Source organism: Galeopterus variegatus, unplaced genomic scaffold (genome assembly GCF_000696425.1).
Source record: "Galeopterus variegatus unplaced genomic scaffold, G_variegatus-3.0.2 Scaffold1935, whole genome shotgun sequence".
Taxonomy (NCBI): Eukaryota; Metazoa; Chordata; class Mammalia; order Dermoptera; family Cynocephalidae; genus Galeopterus; species Galeopterus variegatus.
Window position 1 is genome coordinate 272,948 of NW_007728046.1, and position 18,852 is coordinate 291,799.

Genomic DNA, 18,852 nt, shown 5'->3' on the forward strand with positions numbered 1-18,852 from the left:
GGAAAAGAAAAAAAAAAAAAAAAAAAAAAAAAAAAAAAAAAAAAAAAAAGCAAATCCAATCTTTTATGTAACACATATTTTAATTTATTTGAAATTTTATAATCTTGACATATTAGTTAATAAATAATAAATAATAAGCACATTCACATGTCTTTAAAAACTATTCCTAGACATAATCTGAGGTCGTGTGTTATTATATTGAAAAGAATTACTATAGTCTAACTTGTGATTTGACATTTAGTTTCTTTCCATTACAAATAATCCTCAAATGAACATCTTTGTCTATGATTTGTATCATGTCTCAAAAGTGGAATCATTGTGTAAAAAAGTACATATGTTTATTTAAATCTTATTTCCAAAAATTCTAATGCAAATTTCAAGTACATTTGAAAGTAGGGGAGATGATCTTATGAAGCCGGTGTTCCCTTCACCAGCTGCAGCAGGGATCAGCACCCTGCCAATCTTGTTTCGTCTACTCCCTGCCCACCCTACGATTATTTTGAAGCAAATCCGAGATGTTATCTCATCCATAGATATTTTATTATATATTTCTAAAGTATAAAGACTCTTTTAAAAACCTCGATATCATTGTCACACCTAAAAAATTTAACAGTAATTCTCTGATATTGCCAAATACCTGGTCAGTTCATATTTCTTTGATTGTTTTATATATTTGAAGCAGTATCCAAATAAGTTTCATACGTTGTGATTGGATTCTTAGATCTCTTTACATCTAGATTCATTCTCTCTCTCTCTGTTTTCTTCTGTTGAGGAAACTGGGTCGTTGTCTTCCCAACAGAAGTCCTACAGTTGCTAATTGCATCCCTAAAGCACTTAATATGTCTTTTCCTCCCTTGTATTTCTGATAAATTAGTGACTTGATCAAGAAAATTGATCATACTCATATGCACCAGCTTCAAGTCTTCTTCTTAGTTCTCCTCACAAGTTGGAGAATTCATTTTGATTGGACAAACGTAGGTAAGTATTCATATCGACCAATCAAACATGGTGACCAGAACTGCCAAAATATTTGGATTAGGTTTTTGGAAAGGGAGGGCATTCATCCACACCTCATGGACTGTGAATGTAGTGGGGGATCATCAAACAGAAATCGGAATTTTTAAATACAGATTATTGAAAGTAGCGTGAAAAGGCAAAACCAGCAAATGCTCACTGTACTTACCTTGGAGCCCAAACTACAGATCTCAAGTTTGAAGGGTCAGCCGACCACAGAGGAGGGTGCCTATTGCTGATGAAGAGAGGGTGTGGGTCATGTCATCCTTGCACATTTAAGCTGCAAGGGACTTCAAAGAGCTCCTGTCCAAATGTTCCATTAGGTAGCCAAGGAAACTAGAGCCCCACAGAGGCTAAGTGACGCGCCCAAGACCATACTCCTAGTCAATTGTGGGGCTGCGTGTGGATCTTTTGGTTCCTTAGCCAGGGTTCTTTGCTTTGATGGAGAATGAGAAAAGCCTAGATCAGGAACTTAAAATGTTCTCATTGCATATTTCCTGCTAATCATTTAGTCCACTGAGCAGCCCTTTTCCTGCAAGGAAATCATATGTAATATATATTTTTTTAAGTGAGCAAAGCACATATGTTAGTGTATGTATGTGAGAGTGGCTTTTAATTAATATTCACCAATTTTCTATATATACCAAAAACTCAAATATAATTTACTTTCATATCCCCTTCTTTATTTCACCCCCAAAGGAATAAACTGTCCATTGAACATTTTCATTTGTTCTGTTTTCCTTCAAGGGGACACAGGTACTTCCAAATTACTTCTTTATAAGGGAGTCTACCTTGATGCTCTTACAGTCACCAGCCTGTCACCAGCTGATGAAAAATCAGGCGGTGTTCATTCTGGCTGGCTTATTAGTGCAATGAACAACATTTATGAAAAATTCCTTGTATCTTTTCATCTCATTTTCGTCTTTTTCCCTTTTGTTCTTTGTTCACTTGTAGTTGGTATTTCCCAGAATTTTCTGAAGATATGAACACAAAGCAGAGGAATCTCAGCATCCCTGCAGTTATTGCTGGGTTGGGAGAGTTGGGGTGGGTAAGAAAAGGGAAAAGTGTCTGGTGGGGAAGAAACTTTGAAGATGATTTTTCACATAAACATTTCACAGAAAGTTCTGTGAATGTTATTCAGAGGAGCATCTAATTGTATCAAGGGACTCTCAGGTTGGTTGGTGCTAGTTTAAGGTTCTGCCCCCAACTTAAAACACATTATTTTAGGGAGGCAAAAAAAAAAAAAAAAGAATTAAAAAGCAGTCCCTGACATTTGGGAGCTGGCCTGATGCTCCCAGCTGGACCTCAGTGCTATTGCTATGTGGTGCTCAAGCTGGGCCCTGTTGTTCTCCTGCTCACGTAAACAATCTCACAGAACAACCAACGCCAGGCAAGGTCACTCTGAGACCATGATGAAGTGAGACAAAGTGAGGCCACTGTGCAACCTATAAAATACTAAACATCCTCCTCTCTCAGCTAAAACGAGTGACTGCTGTTTCTTTATCACAGTTTTATCCTTGCTCTAGTCTGCCCTGCTTATAGGTAAGATTAATAAACCCAATCATAGAATCTCCCCCACTTCCTGACAGCATCCAATCTAGACGAAGCCCCCTCTTCCTAAAACCTTCTCCCTGCCGATGACCTAACCAAAGCCCAGATCCTGTAAGAGGTTCGTCTAATACCCTGTTACCGAGGTGCTCCACAGTTCCTTACAGGGACTGTTCTTCTTTGCTGCAATAAACAAAAACCCATTTTCAACGATGGTGTGTTCTTCTGACTAGGGACACTGAAAGAAAGATTTGAGACCATCCATCTCATCCTTTTTTGTTTTGTTTTGCTTTGCTTTACTATCAACCACAGAGCTCTTTATTCAGACAAGGTCTTAGGTGGTATTGCAATATACAAACCAGATGAGCGGGGAACTGCTCTGGCCCAAACATGACGGCTCCTGAGCCCCGTCAGCTTGGGTCCTCACGCCTGTTCCCACAGTAGCCTGAGGGCACTTCCACTTGTCAGAGGGACCCATGTAAAAAAACTGCTTTTCTAGATCAAGCATCCAAGACCCAGCTTTTGTGAGTTCCTGAAATCACACTGTTTGTTAGGGATACATCTTACACCTGGTTTCCTAAATCCTAAGCCAGAGCCAAAATTCTGTCGTGGACCTTTCTGTTCACAGAAGTTCAGTGCTGGCCCGACTGCTCTAGTGTCTGTTCTGGAATGTTCATGTGGACATCGTGGTTGGACTCTCTCCCCAAAGATGCCCACTCCATCAGGACTCTGGCCCCATCGATGTCCAATACCTCTACTCTTTCCCTTTTCTAGCTTCTTGACCGAAAACCGCAATGCTGATCATAGTGGTGCCATGATTATTGCATAAAGATTCCCTTTAGTGTACACCTGCTGGGAAGGGCTCTACCCACTGTGGAATCAGCATGAGGAATGGGACTGGGATTCCCAGTTAAAAACGTTTGGTTCTTTTGCTAAAGGTTCAACTGAACTTCACTCTAATCCTTGAGGTAAGAGCACCAGTGAGAAGAGGAAGGTGGACTTGGGAGATTAGCAGAAAGAAGACAAAGAATCATGACCTCAAAGAGCAGCTTGGACTGCCTCATAATGCAGCGGCTACCCGAGGTGTGAGTTTGCTGTATGCAGCGTCCACAATGATTAAGCACAGAAATAATGTCTCTTCTTGGCTGATGCACAGGAACGTTGTCAAGAGAGGTGGGTGGAGGAAAGTGATTTAAACTTCCTGAAAGAAAAGGGCTGTAGAAATTCAGGGGGCATGTATGGAGGAGAAATATTTTTGGTGATATTTGTCATGATATTCGTCATATTCAGAAGGGATGTCTACTGCAGGTGGTTGAAATGGAATATGAAGTAGGTCCTAATTCAGACAGGGCAAGGAGGCAGCCCTGACAAGGCAGGTGGCACCCAGAGACAAAAGGGACCGTAATGAACTTGATCTGTATTTACGACAAGGATCCAGATGGAGATTGGTGATCCAGCCTAACCTCTTCCACCTGAATTTAGGCTGGCCCTATTAACACAGGTCATACGTATTTCTGGGTCAGGACATTGCACGATGTATATTATTTTCATCACATTCTGACCTATTCATAAATCAAAATGTGAAGTAATATCCCAGAGATGCCAGGAAAGGATCAGTAAATGGATTTTCTCACTAGATCAATTAGAAAACAAACACCAACAAAATTCTTTGTAAAAATTTTATTAATAAACACATTTTTATACTTAAGCCACTCCATAAATAACTCATCTTGAGCACTTACCAAGTACCAGTGAGTAGAAACCAGGGCTGGAACTCGGTGGGATGAGGAAGGCACGCACTTTAGACACAACATTTAAGGGGGTGTCAACAAACTCAGTAATCAGGACAAATAATATTTACATGTAATATTTTGGAAAAATCAGATCATCAAACTCTGCCTCTCTTGTTATGGCCAGTAAAGCTTTAGCATCTCGCTGCTGCCTGTAAGTGCTGTCCACACAGCAGTGCCTCTCATTCTGTTCTATTGCCATGCATTAACTCATCATCTTAGCTCGGGCTGCTGTAGCAAAATACCATAGGCCGGGTGGTTTAAACAACAGACATTCTTTTCTCATGGTTCTGGAGGCTGGAAGTCCAAGACTAGGGTGTCAGCATGGCTGGGTTCTTGTGAGGGCGCTTCCCGGCTTGCAAACAGCACTTTCTCACTGTATCCTCATACGGCAGAGAGAGTGAGCTCCAATGTCTCTTACAAGGACACTCATCCCATCGTGGGGACCCATCTCATGACCTCATTTAAACCTCATTGCGTCCCACAGGCCCCACCTCCAAATAACATCACATTGGGGTCAGAACTTCAATATATGAATTTGGGGAGGGACATGAACATTCAGTCCATAGCATTCATTAAATCCTCACATCAATACAGTGAAGTATTTATTATCCTTCTTTTCCCCCTTTCTCTGCCTCTATTTCTTTTGTGTGTGAACATTCAGGCACAGAAATGCTGAATACCTTGCCAAAGTTCACACAGTGGACAAGTGGTAGAATCAGGATTTGAACGCACATGCTCTCCCTCAGAGCCTGCACTTTTTCCACTTTGCTATCTTGCTTCTAAATCAAAAGAACAATGATTTCTCAAGAGAAGTCTTGCCTTAGCTACAGACAGAACAGAGTACTGATGTCAAGCAGAGCAGGAGTCTTCTATGTTTGAATTTCCCATGTGTGGACATAGAAGATCCCTGTAAAGTGAAAATACCATGTGGAGAGGGGAGAGGATGATGGGGCCCTTCCTGATGCTGAATCAACAAGTAGTACTGCTGTGGGTCAGATGTGTCCCCCAAAAGTTCATGTGTTGGAAACTTAATCCCATTGTAACAGTGTTAAGAGGGTGGGAAATCTTGTCATGGTAATTGAAAGGTAGGGCCTTTTTAAGAGGTGATTAGACTGTGAGGACCGTACCCTTGTGAATGGATCCATCCATTTGTAGAGTAATGGGTTGATGGGTTAATGGGTGGTGATGGGCATGGTTCTGATGGCTTTATAAGGAGAGCAAGTGAGCAGGTCAGCTCTCTTGCTCAGCCCATTCTTGCCACGTGATACCCTACGTGGCTGTGGAGAGTCACCACCAAGACAAAGTCCTTACCGGATACATTCCCTGAAATTTGGAATTCCCTGCCTCCAGAACAGTAGGAAATAACTTCATTTCTTTATGTTATCCAGTCTCAGGTATTCTGTTACGAGCAACAGAAATGAACTAATACAAGTACCCTAGCTTGACAGCATTTAGGTGACCTCTCAGTCCCAGAGCAATGGTACCCAGGGGAGTACCATTGGTGAAGTTTGGATGAAGTGCAAAGATTAGACAAGAGGCAGGGCATGAAATACAGCCCTAAGAAGGTGAATAACTTCATGGATGGAAGGTGCAGGACTGGGGACCCCATAAAATCAGCAGATACATGAGACTGGGGATAGGGGAGGGTGAAGGACTGAATGGGGCATGTAAGGAGGTCTGGAGGGACACAGAAGGCTTCCTTCTCTTCTCCACAGAAGTGGCCCTGCCATGGAAGCTTGTAGAATTGCCAAATGCTGTAGTGTCTTCCCCAGTTTCCACTGGTGTCAATGAGCATTACAGTCCCAGCTTTTGAGCTGCCTGAATTTGTCAGTGCCCTTGTGAATAATCCCTGTTTCCTTTCACTACTGACTGAGAACATGTCCCACGTAATTTACACGACCTTCTGGAGGGCCTTGTTGGGGGTTGTACCATGAGTGACAGCCAGGATTTGGACCCAAGCCCAGAATTTGACTTCTAAGCCCCTGCTTCAGCCATTACTTGCTGACGTGCCTTGTTAATTCTCCTCACCCACAAATTTGCAGGCTTCACAAGCTCTAAAGTGAAATTAATTTCTGTAATAGTCGGTGTCTTCATGCACTTTCAGTTCAACTGCCCTCTTTGGAAACCCAGGTGATCCTCAGATACTAATCAGTGTGGTTGGTGGACTCTGCCCTCCACTAACCAGAGTTGGGCTGTGAGTCTTGGCACTGCCAACCATCCCTGTCTCCTCCTTTCACTTTGGCCTTGCTGTGGACTGAATGTTTGTGTCCCCCTAAATTCATCTGTTGAAACCTTAATCCCCAGTGTGATGCCATTTGGAGATGGGCCCCTGGGGAGGTGATTACATCCCGAGGATTGAATCTTTGTGAATGGGATTCATGGTCTTTTAGGAAGAGACCAGAGAGCTAGCTCACTGTCTTCCTGCAACATGAGGTCGCAGTAAGTAGGTGGCTGTCTGCAAACCAGGAAGAGGGTCCTCACCAGCACTGGACCACACTGGCACCCAGACTCCCAGCCTCCAGAACTGTGAGAAGTAAATAACTGTTGCTTAAGCCATGCAGTCTATGGCATTTATGTTGTAGGAGCCTGAGCTAAGACAGGCCTTTACAGAATTTGTGTGTTTCTGTGGTATTTATACTTAAGAATATAATGCCTTTCCAGGTTTCTCCTGGTGCCTAGAAAAATGCAAAATGCTTTAATTGTCCTTAAGTAGTGACCAAAATGGTGACACCTGAGTATCTGAACTTTCACCTGTGAGGTATGTCTAGCTATGTAGAGACAGTAATGCTTTATGGTTTCCAAAGTGATACTAAGAGGGACCATTTAAGGTTCAGGCAGGAGAAATGCTTCTCTGCTTCTCCTCATTTGGTCCTGAGCCCCCAGGACAGCCAGCTATTCTACCTCCGCCTCTTGCCCGTAGCTTCTTCCTTCCTGCAGATCCCACTTCCCGTCATGGGTGTGCACTTGCTAGATACTTACATTCCCAGAGTCTCTCCAGGCTAGGACTTGGGCTTGTGATCTACCCTTGTGAGGAGGCACCAGGAAAAAGGGTGCTGGATGTGTTTGTGTGATGGTGTTAAGGAAAGGGTAACTTCCTAATAAAAGGACAGCCACAGGAGGGAACATTAATATTTTTCACTGGTTGCAGTCACGACTGTAGGTAATGCCTGGGTCTTCAGCCATTTCTCAGCCCCGACGGTAGACATCCCAACACCGGGAGGCGGCCAAGCAAAAAAGGCGAATGGAGCCTTGATGCCAGCACCAGTCGGGGATCACCCTTCCTCTGGTCTTCTTGCTTTATGTCTTTATTGTCTGAGCTGCTTTTAATTAGGTACTTACTAACCTGCAGCTGAAAACATCCTAATACGTGCTCGTCCCCAAATCCCCTTGCACACTCATTCTTCCTGGAGGTGTGCCCAAGGCAGCTCCCTCCTGACAAACACCGACATAGTTCCAGGCACATTTCTTCTGGCACCAGGCTTAAGAGCTGTGTGCACACACATATACACATGGTGCCCTGGTGCACTTTTTTTCAGCTCGGAGTGTGTGTGTGCATGTGTGTGTGTGTGTGTGTGTGTGTGTGTGAGAGAGAGAGAGAGAGAGAGAGAGAGAGAGAGAGAGAGATCTATTTTAAGTGCACAGTGAATACTGATGACAGGGACATAATGTCAGTGTGTGAGTGGCAGTGGTGATGACTGGCCGCGAATCGAAGAGGAGTGTGGGTAACGAGTCAGGGGCTCACAGCTGTGTGGCCGGCGCCCACCGTCTCTGCTCAGGCTTTGCTTGTGCTCTTTCTGAGGCCCAAGCCAAGGAAGTATTTGCATTCCATTGACTCAGCACCAGCAGGAAAAATCCAGAACAGGCTGGCTTTGCTTTTCAGGGCTAAAGATGCCTGAGTAGTGAGTTCCTGATAAAGGATGAAAGGCATTTCTAGTGGGATCAGGAAAGGGAAACTGCTGCTCTGGGTTTGCATAACTAATTGGGCTTGATGCCCTGCAAAGGAGGGAAGCCTTGAGAGCAAGTAGCCATGCGATCTTGGGATAAGAGCTTAGCGTTGGACCACTAGATGTAGTCAGATACATTCCCAGATGTTAGGATGTCAGATGTCTAAAGTTCAGGGCAGAGAGTAGGATAGAGGCCAAGGGTGTTTTGGCTTATGGCCAAGTTGGGCTTGGGAGAGTTAAGTGCAGAGCATGGGACGGTTTGGGAAAGGCAGGGCTGGGAACAGGCATGAGACAAGTGCAGTGGTGAAAGGCTACTAACATGGGCTTCTAGAACGTTACTGGCCACTGAAGGTTTGGACACAGACAGAAGGCATTGGTCTGCACCAATTTTCTACACAGGAAAATAGAACTCGAATGGGTCCCAAGCCTGGTGACACATCAGAATTGCTGGATGAAAAACTTTTGTAAAAAATACACAGACACTCTGAGTCCCACCTGCTTCCGCCCCTGAGATTCTGATGCAGTAGTTTGAGAGATTCTAACTTAATCTGCCCCTGGAGTTTATATTTTAGAAATATTGTCAGGTGATTCTGATAATCATACAGGTTTGGGAACTTCAGAAATAAGTAGTATCAGTGTTGACAGAGGGTTTGGAGCAGGTGGTGGATATACTGAGGCTGACGGGCAGCTGGGCTCAGGGATCGGAGATCACGGATACAACCTCTATTTCCTGGCAGTGCAATTGCCCTAGAGATTACAGAATTACACAACAGTGGGCCGACATCAGCAATCCTGTGGAAATTATTGTATGAGGTATGTACTGGTGTCCTTATTTTCTACATGATGAAGTGGAGGTGCAGAGAGAGTAATTGATTTGCCCAAGATCACAAGTCCAGTAAATGGTGGAAATGGGAAGTGGACCCAGATTTTTCTTTTTTTTTTTTAAAGCCAGTGACTATGGGAGAGTGACCACAAAAGTCAACGTGAAACTGACCATGTGCACCCGGAAGAAACAGAAACTGGAGAGGAGAAAAGAGGAGCACACAGGACCTGATTAGAATGAGAGCAAGGCAGGGTGTCTGCGTCTATGCTACTAAATCAAAATGCCACAGACTGAGTAATTAATGAACAACAGAAATTTATTTTCTCACAGTTCTGGAGTCTGGGAAGTTCAAGATTAAGGGCTCAACATTCAGTGTCTGGTGAGGGTCTTCTTGCTGCGTCCTCACATGGTAGAAGAGTGGAGGGGCAAAAAGGGCTTCAGCTGGTTTCTTCCACCCTTTCCTAAGGCACTAATCCATTTATGAGGGCAGAGCCTGAATGATTTAATTACTTCCCAAAGGCCCCACCTCTTAATACCACCACAGTAGGAATTAAGATTTTATTAGTCTATTTTTGTTGCTATTAACAAAATACGTGGAACTGGATAATTGTAAGAAAATGAAATTTATTGCTTATAGTTTCAGAGCTGAGAAGTCCAAAGGCCAAGGAACACATCCGGTGAGGGTCTTCTTTGGTGGTGGCTTTACAACAACACAGGGGTGTCACATGGCAGAGAATGGTGGGACAGAGAGAGAGAGAGAGAGAGAGAGAGAGAGTCTCTCCTTCTAAAGCTCTCAGAACCGTGCCCATGACAATATTAATCCATTCATTAGGGTGTGGTCCCCAGAATCTAATCACCTCTTCAAGGCCCCATCTTTCAATTGCCATAAGATTTCCTATCCTCAACAGTTACAGTGGGGATTAAGCTTCAATATATGGACTTTGGGGCACACAATTCAATCAACCCATAGCAAGTTTCAACATGAATTTTGGAGAGGAAACATTCCAACCATAGCACTGGGACGGGAGAGAAAGTGATTAAAAATGGGAGAAAATTCTCTTATTTTCTTCATTTGGCTTTGTTTATTCATTATTATTTTCGTAATTACAGCTTATTTCCTTAACACATCCTTCCCAACTGTGTGAAATTCCCCTCACACCCTTTCCCCAAAGCCCTGAATTATCCCTAGTCTCATACCCTTTGCCAGCACTTTCCTGTTGCTTGGCTGGATGTCATGTAATATGGCATCTCTTCAGCCTTCTTTTTACACAGACTTCTTTCATACTTGATTCCTCGGGTCACTGAGAGAATAAAGTGGACTGTTGGATTCTGGAAGAAATTATGAGTCACTTTGTGGGGTATTGGGTTCTTTTATTTTGTAAATAATGCCTCTTCAGCAACCAAAGGCAGAAATGACCCATTTGTCTGCAACTAGGCATAACAAATCCATAACTAATTAGTTTTTATGATACTTTTTGGATCTCCTGATACTTTGTGCTAAGAACCATAGAAATATTTAGGGCTCTAAAAGAGTAAAATTCAATACCTCAGTATATGTTTACAAGAGCCAATGCACCTTCTGAAGCATCTACCTTTCCAACTGTGGATGATGGGGATGCCAGGACAACTGGGCTCAATGAACTTTCAAAGGAAGGAGCAAAATGCCACTTGGTGTGGATAGTCCACAGAGCATGATTTATCTCCTGTTGTTCAGTTTGAAGAGTAGAAAAATAAACTCTGTGCCTTGTCTTCTTTCTAGGGTTTACCAATCAGCGACAAGAACTAGGTTCTTTAGGTTTCTGCAATAGACTTTTTGGGCATTTCTGCAATAGACATTTTGGGCAGCAATGTGTTAATGCTTAAATTAAAATAGCAATTAAAACATTATGCTAAGCATTCTCTTATTTATGACATACTAATTTATTGTAAAGCAGTTTACTTTCTTCTATGGTTGAGTTTAAATGAGGTTCTTTCAGAAGAACCATAAAAAGCATGCTTGAAGAAAAGAGACTGTTTTTGCTTTAATAAGCAATGTAGCTGTCACCAGAATGTTAAAAAGATTGATTACTAATGCATTTTTAATGCAGGTAATTTATTAGATAATAAGGTTTTTTTCCCTTCTAAATTTCCAGTAGAAGGAAATCACTGAGTTTTTCCATTTTAAATTAAAGGCTTTCTACAATTGGTTTTCCACTAAGCCTTAAAATGGATGATCAAATTCAATTATGTAACAAAAATGCTTAGAATGAAGCTGAAGCTTTCCCCTCATACTTTTATGTCTGCTTGAATCTCAACAAACCCCTTGAGAGTAAGAACCAAATAAGACCCACACCCTAACCAACGTGCCTGGCAGAGTGCTGTTCAGATGTAGTGTGTACTTCATAAATGCTTGTTGGATGAATGAATGTCTTATGCTGTTGTGTTTTTGCAAACACCAGTTCAGAAATTCCTGCTGCTGAGTACAACTTGTCTCAAGCTTGTTTATCAGTGATAGGTTGATGTACAGGATTCACACTTCCTGTGTCTCTCTCTGTTGTCTTCCAGCAGTCAGAAAGGGGGGCAGGGTACAGAGGTTAAGAATGAATTAGGGCCGGCCCGGTGGCGCACGCTTGGGAGTGCAGCGGTGCTCCCGCCGAGGGTTCGGATCCCATGTGGAGACCGGTTCCCGCTCACTGGCTGAGCGCGGTGTGGGCGCAACACCGAAGGTTGCAATCCCGTTGCTGGTCAGTAAAAAAGACAAAAAGGAAAAAAAAGAAAAAGAGTGAATTAGCCCAACTGCATCACTGTTTTCTTTGCTGAAGGGAGTTGAAACACTTCTGTCCTAGCAATGGTCAGGCTGCAGTTCAGCTTCATTGAGATAGCTGGTAGAAATTTTCTTATTCAAGGTGGCCAAGATGACCAAAATGAAACTTCCACAGCAGTTCTTCTTAAACTTTCATATCTAATGGCAAAGAAGTATAAGTTTAGGGAGAGTTGTCTCTGACAGAAACTGGAGCGCATGGCCCAAAGGGGCTTATAAAAAGAAAAACTTTTCCATGAAGTCACTCATTTTATCTTTATAATGGATGCAAGTTTGCATTGCAAGCCATAATATACCTCTTTCTTATAATATGATAAGTTGAAACAAAGTGTCCCAACTATCTTTGGTTAATATCTCATTGAGTATAATTTCTGGAAAAGTAGACTGAGTTGAAGAGAGCTGACATTGAATATCAGATTCAAAGCCCATTTAATACTTGGGCTTGGGTTTGCACTATTTTGGAAATGTAGACGCAGATAAAAATGATGACAGTGTCTTCACTGCTTGCCAACTACATATCAGGGTAATCGCTGAGGATAGATGCCCTAATGCAACCACAGAGCTGTCACGATGCCACATTTTCAGCCATAGTTCGTGAAACCTTGGGTAAGTTTCTCTTACTGAGAGGTATGCCAGTTGGGTCCTGTGATGGTTAATTTTATGTGTCCAGTTGGCTAGGTCATGGTACCCAGATATTTGGTCAAATATTATTCTAGATACTTTTGTGAAGTCATTTTTTAGATAAGATTAATATTCGAATTAGTAGACTTCGAGTAAAGCTAATGACCCTCCATAATGGGGGTGGGTGAGGCTCATCCAATCAGTCAAAGGCATTAATAGAAAAGACTGACCTCCCTGGGGTAGGAGGGAATTCTGTCAGGCTCAGACTGTAACTCTTCGCTGGGTCTCCAACCTACCAGCCTACCCTGCAGATTTTGGACTTGCCAGCCGGCACAATCATGTGAGCTAATTCCTTAAAAGAAATCTCTCTTCCTGTCTATACACATTCCATTGGTTCTGTTTCTCTGGAGAACCATGACACATGTAGGTCATTTGGCGGACTGAAAGGGTAACAGATTCAGGATCATCAGTCTAGGAAATAACCGTCACGGAACTTTTTAAGAGAAGAAAAATGAATGACTGCTGTTCTCTACTTAACTGCTATGTGTGGAATTTTCAACACATGTATGTGAACTAAATCTCAAAAGCCTCATCATCTCCACTATGATGAACTCTTTGTAGAACTTCCAAACATTGCCATTATAGCAGTTTCATCATAAATGGTACAACACAGATTTGCTTTGGATTAGATGTCTGAGGGGAGTTGAGTCATTCTGGACGATCTACTAAGAAAGCCAATGAATGAACACTGGATTCATTTACCAAATCCAGTTTTTACCCTTTGTAAAGATACCCTTTGTTTTCACTTCAGGAAGGAAATACTCTATATTTCTATGAGTTCAACTTTTAAAAATTCTACATATAAGTGAGATCATGCAATGTTCGTCTTTCTGTGCCTGGCTTATTTCACTTAGCATAATGTCCTCCAGGTTCATCTACCTTGTCACAAATGGCAGGATCTCCTTTTTTAAAGACTGAATAGTATTTATTGTGTATATATAACACATTTTCTTCATACGCAAAGCCTGGGGGGCACCATGGATGGAGGAAAGGGGAAGATATTGTTCAAAGGGTACAATGTTTCAGTGAGACAGGAGGAATAAGTTTTAGTGATTTATTGCACAGCATGGTGACTGTAGTTAATAATAATGTATAATATATTTCAAAATTGCTATAAGAAGAGATTTTAAATGTCCTTACCACAAAGAAATGATAAGTAGGTGAAGTGACAGATATGTTAATTAGCTTGATCTAATCATTCCACAATGTATACATATATAATAACATCACACTGTACCCTATAAATATGTATAATTATTTGCCACCTAAAGATAAAATACAATAAAAGAGAAAAAAAATCTATCAATTCAACCCTGAGTTCCTTTCTGATCTACTCCTAAAATGACAATGATCCTGGTTTACCTGGGACTGAGGGGTTTCCTGGGATATGGAACTAAATGCTAAAACTGGGAAAATCCCATGCAAATGGAGACTGTACTCAGTTTACATCTCTTACTAGACCATGCTTCCCAGATCTCCTCCCTTAGGATTAGTCAGAAATAATGGCTCTCCAGGTCAATAATATTTGCCTTTTTGAAAAAATCACGCCATTGAACATGGCAAGAAACTGAAGAGGCAGGTAGTCAGGTGGTCTTGGCGAAAGACGCAGGAGTTGCTAGCCTTCCAGATGCACAATGGTGCACAGTATTCTTACTGCTCTGATTAGTCTCCATCCCCCGTACCCCTTACTTTTTTTTCTAGTTGATGTACCTACCATTTGTGATGACTCATTCTTTTCTGCAACTGTGTAATAAGAAATAAAAAGGCCTAATTTTTTTTTGTTGTTGGTTTGTTTTTCTGTTAGGTGACACCATTGTGAGCTCCTGCACACCTTTACTAGTCAGACATGCCAGACTTGCTTCCAGGTGGACCAGCAACAGCTGGTGGCTCAGGTACATTTGCATAATTCATTTCCTCTCCAGGACTGCTCCCCAAACAGTGATAATCTCACCCCGGTAATGCAAGAGAACCCAATGACCCCATGCCTCTCGGCATACTGAAATTTTTTTACTGCAGCATTACAGAAAACAGTGTATTTTCCAACATGAAAAAGTGAGATTTTTCGCATTTTGTTTGCATATAGTGTGACAACGCCTTTTGAAGTCAAACATTTCAAAGTTTTCTCTTGAAATAGTTGGTACAATCAGTGTCCTTGTAGATGTGTGATATGATTAAGCAGGTTATGGGAAAGCATTTAGGGTGGTTCTCAAGGACAAGGGCTCTTGCTGTCTGTTCTGTTAATCTCAAGATTAGAGATGGGATGAAACAAAACATCATTTGAACTAGGACACAAAAATGACTGTGTCTGTGGCTAAGATTTATGAACTGGATGTGTAGTTCATTAGTAAGTTCAGTTAATTAAAAGGTTAAAGGCAAGAGAGACAACAGAGGATTAACAATTCTTGCTGTTAGTTTCTGTAAACATAACAAAGATTTCAAATAGACATGATTTCAACCAATGGAACTAATTGATTGCATCGTCTCTAAGCTACAAGGTTCTTGTTTAAACATCTTTATAACCCCCTCAGCTCCTCACCCAGTGCCCTGTACTTAGGAGATGATCAATAACGGTGGTTGACATACCGCCAACAGCTTTAATTTGTACAAATTAATGGAAAGAAACATCAGGTCTATTGTCACATTTCCTTTGGGTGTTGTATGTACCCTAAAGATGAGGCTAGTGTGATACCAGTATCCTGGAAATGTGCTTAAACAAACACAAAATTTCCTCACTGCCCAGTCTGTTCTTTTACACGCCAACAGCTTTAATTTGTACAAATTAATGGAAAGAAACATCAGGTCTATTGTCACATTTCCTTTGTGTGTTGTATGTACCCTAAAGATGAGGCTAGTGTGATACCAATATCCTGGAAATGTGCTTAAACAAACACAAAATTTCCTCACTGCCCAGTCTGTTCTTTTACATACAAAAAATCATAGTGATGGTTCATTTAATTAGCAAAATGTGAATAAGAAAAGCATAGCCAGTTAATAGGGTAAATACAATAATCTAGGACAGATCACTGGAGGTGGAATAGAGTCATGGAAGTGTCCATTGGAGGAGGGACACGTTACCACCATCAAGGCAAGATTGGGGAGCCAGTAAGATTTGGGAGTAAAGAAGGGAAGGAATCTAAAATGACACCAGGGTTTTAAGTAATGCCCAAGGAACCTTAAAAACTGCTTAGTTCTCTTGCTGGAGAGGATGATAATTTAGGTTTTAGATATAATTAATTTTGAGATTGAGTGGGGTACGTAGGTGGGCACTCATGATTGGAAAATGTAATCCTATTGCTTGACAAGAGAATTTGGGGAAAACGTAGAAAATGATTAGATTCAATAAGGCATACACTGTTCAGGTTGTTTCAGGGACCAAGCATACCTGCATCTTTACCTTAATCTTAGGCATACTTAGGTATACAATGGTGGCACGCAGGGCGACATAGGAAGAGTGCAGTTCACTGTAAGTAAAATTCTATGTTGAAATTGGGAACACATTAAGGATGCCCTTATCACCAGTTAACACAACTAAGTCCTGGAGCTTCCAGCCAGTGGACAAAAGATTAGGGAAAACATTACTTATGAGAATAAGAAAGGAAGAAACAAAGCTGTTATTATTTGCAGGTGACAATTTCAAAAACACAAAAGACAAATTATTGAAATGAGATAGAATATTAAAACAAAAACTGGGCCGGCCCGTGGCTCACTCGGGAGAGTGCGGTGCTAATAACACCAAGGCCCCGGGTTCGGATCCCATATAGGGATGGCCGGTTAGCTCACTGGGTGAGCGTGGTGCTGACAACACCAAGTCAAGGGTTAAGATCCCCTTACCGGTCATCCTTTTAAAAAAAAAAACTGAATTACATTTCTATATACCAGTAAAGAGAAGTTAGAAAAGCAATATTTATAATAATAAAAATATGTCACCGAGAACTAAAAGTAACAAAAGAATTTCAAGACATTTATGGATCAATTTTTTAAAAACCTTTATTTTTAAAGATATTAAAGAGGACATGTAAATGGACAGATATATCATGTTCATGATTGCTGCTTCTTGGCAAATTGATCTAGAAATTTAATGCCATTCTTATCAAAATCCCAATAGCATTTGTGGTAGACCTTGACAAGTTGGTTATAGAACTTCCATGAAAGCACAAAGGGCTATGAATAGCTGAGGCATTTCCGAAGAAAAACAGATTTGAGGGTCTTGCTCTACCAGATATTAAGACTTAGCAAGAAGTCTAGTTATTAAAAAAAAATTGTATTATTGGACAGTGATAGACAATGAATTTAAAGGAAGAAGAATATGATAAACGGTACTAAGACAGTTGATTAGGTGTATGAAAAAAGAAAGAAAACAGGAAACTGCTTCAACCATGTAAAAATAAATTCCATTTGGATTAGGGATGAAAGTGTAAAAATCAAAATTAGAACTTCTAGACAAATAAATTGAAGAATATCTTTATGAACTTGAGATAGGAGTGATTTCTTTAAAAACACACCTCAAAGAAAAGATTAGTAAATAGGCTACATTAATTATTTGAATTTCTATTCATAAAAAGGAAGTAAAAAATAAGCTATAATTAGGAAAAAGACATTTTAAGCACACATAATCTGACAAAGTATCAATATCTGGAATATATCCAACAAATCAGTAAGAAAAATACTTCCAAAGAGGAAAATATCTCAAAAGAAAAATATTTTTTCTGTCTAAATATTTGAACAGCAATGTCTGTCCAAATAGTTGTTTACCCAGTAGAAAAATGAACAAAAGAAAAAATTACCAGGTAATTCATAGAAGAAGAAACAAAAATAACTAATAGGTTTATGGAAAGATGCTCACTCTCGCTACTAATCAAGGAAATGTAAGTGTAAATGCAATGATATCCTGTTTTTCACACCCAGCAAACTTGCAAAAATTAGACTCACACTATCAGGGATTGTGAGAATGTCATCAGTAGCACCATGTACGTATTGCTGGAAGGATAGACTGGTGCAAACAAACTGGAAAACAGTGTGACATAGTAAATATGATGATGAACAACCCTTAAGGCTCAATAATTCACCATCTAGCTAGATATATGTTCTCAAGAAGCACCTGTTCATGTGCATGAGGGGACATAAATACATATGTCTCTAATTCAGAGCAATGCCTTCAATTCAAAGCAAAAACTACACAAATGACCACCAACGAAAGTTTAGATAAAGAGTTTATTCATACATTGGAATATACCGAAACATTTCAAAATAAATAAACTATAGTTTTATATATCAGCAGAGATGAATTTCACAGCCATAATGGTGAAAAAGACTAAGTCGGTTGTATACTGAAATGTACATGCACGCTGAAAAACAATTCCATGTGTATTGGAAAATGTGCAAAACTAAAAGATGTAATGCTGAAGGGTGTGTAGGTGCAGTTGGTTCTCATTATTTCTGGTAGTTATATTCTATAAAGCCAATGGGAACACTGAATTAGTGGATATTGAACTGTTATTTTGAAGTAAAGGGTTGGTTCCTATGAGCCTCTGATGACAGCATTTTTGTCAACTGGTCTATACACAACTTTGTTTTATGTATGTTTCTGTTTAAAACACCATATTTAATATACATTGTTGATTCATTAACATTGCACTCACTGCCCAAAACACTATGACTCGTGCCTGAGCAAAGCTTGTCTAACACACGTATATTTTCTCCGTAAGGCACATCATGGACTTACTGGACTTAGGAACACAAGACAGCACCTCAGCATATGTTTGGGGGCCATTTTAAACAGTGAGATCATCAACAAAAAGAACAAAATTGCAAAAAATGTGGCACTAAAGAGACCGTGAAAGGACACTTGGTTCCAGCACGAGAGCTAAAACAAGAAGGCTGGGAACGTGCGCAGGGCATCGGGCGACTCTAAACCTTCACCATGTTGCGAGTGTTTGCCAGTGATCGAGACAGTGCCAGGAGCATTGATTCAGCAGTTATAAATTTAGTGAGTAGATGAACTTGCAAATACAGAATCCACGAGTAGTGAAGATGAACTGTATGTAGTAAAACTATAAATAAGAGCAAGCAAATGATAAACGCAAAATTAATGAAATTAGTTATTACAGTGAGGGAGTGCGGGATTGGAGGCAATTTGGGAAATGCATATGGGGGGATTCAAAGACTGGACAAGTGTTTTCTTGCTTAGCTAAATCTGGCCTGTTATAGTACTATTCTTTAGATAATGACCATAATAAAGAAATATAAATT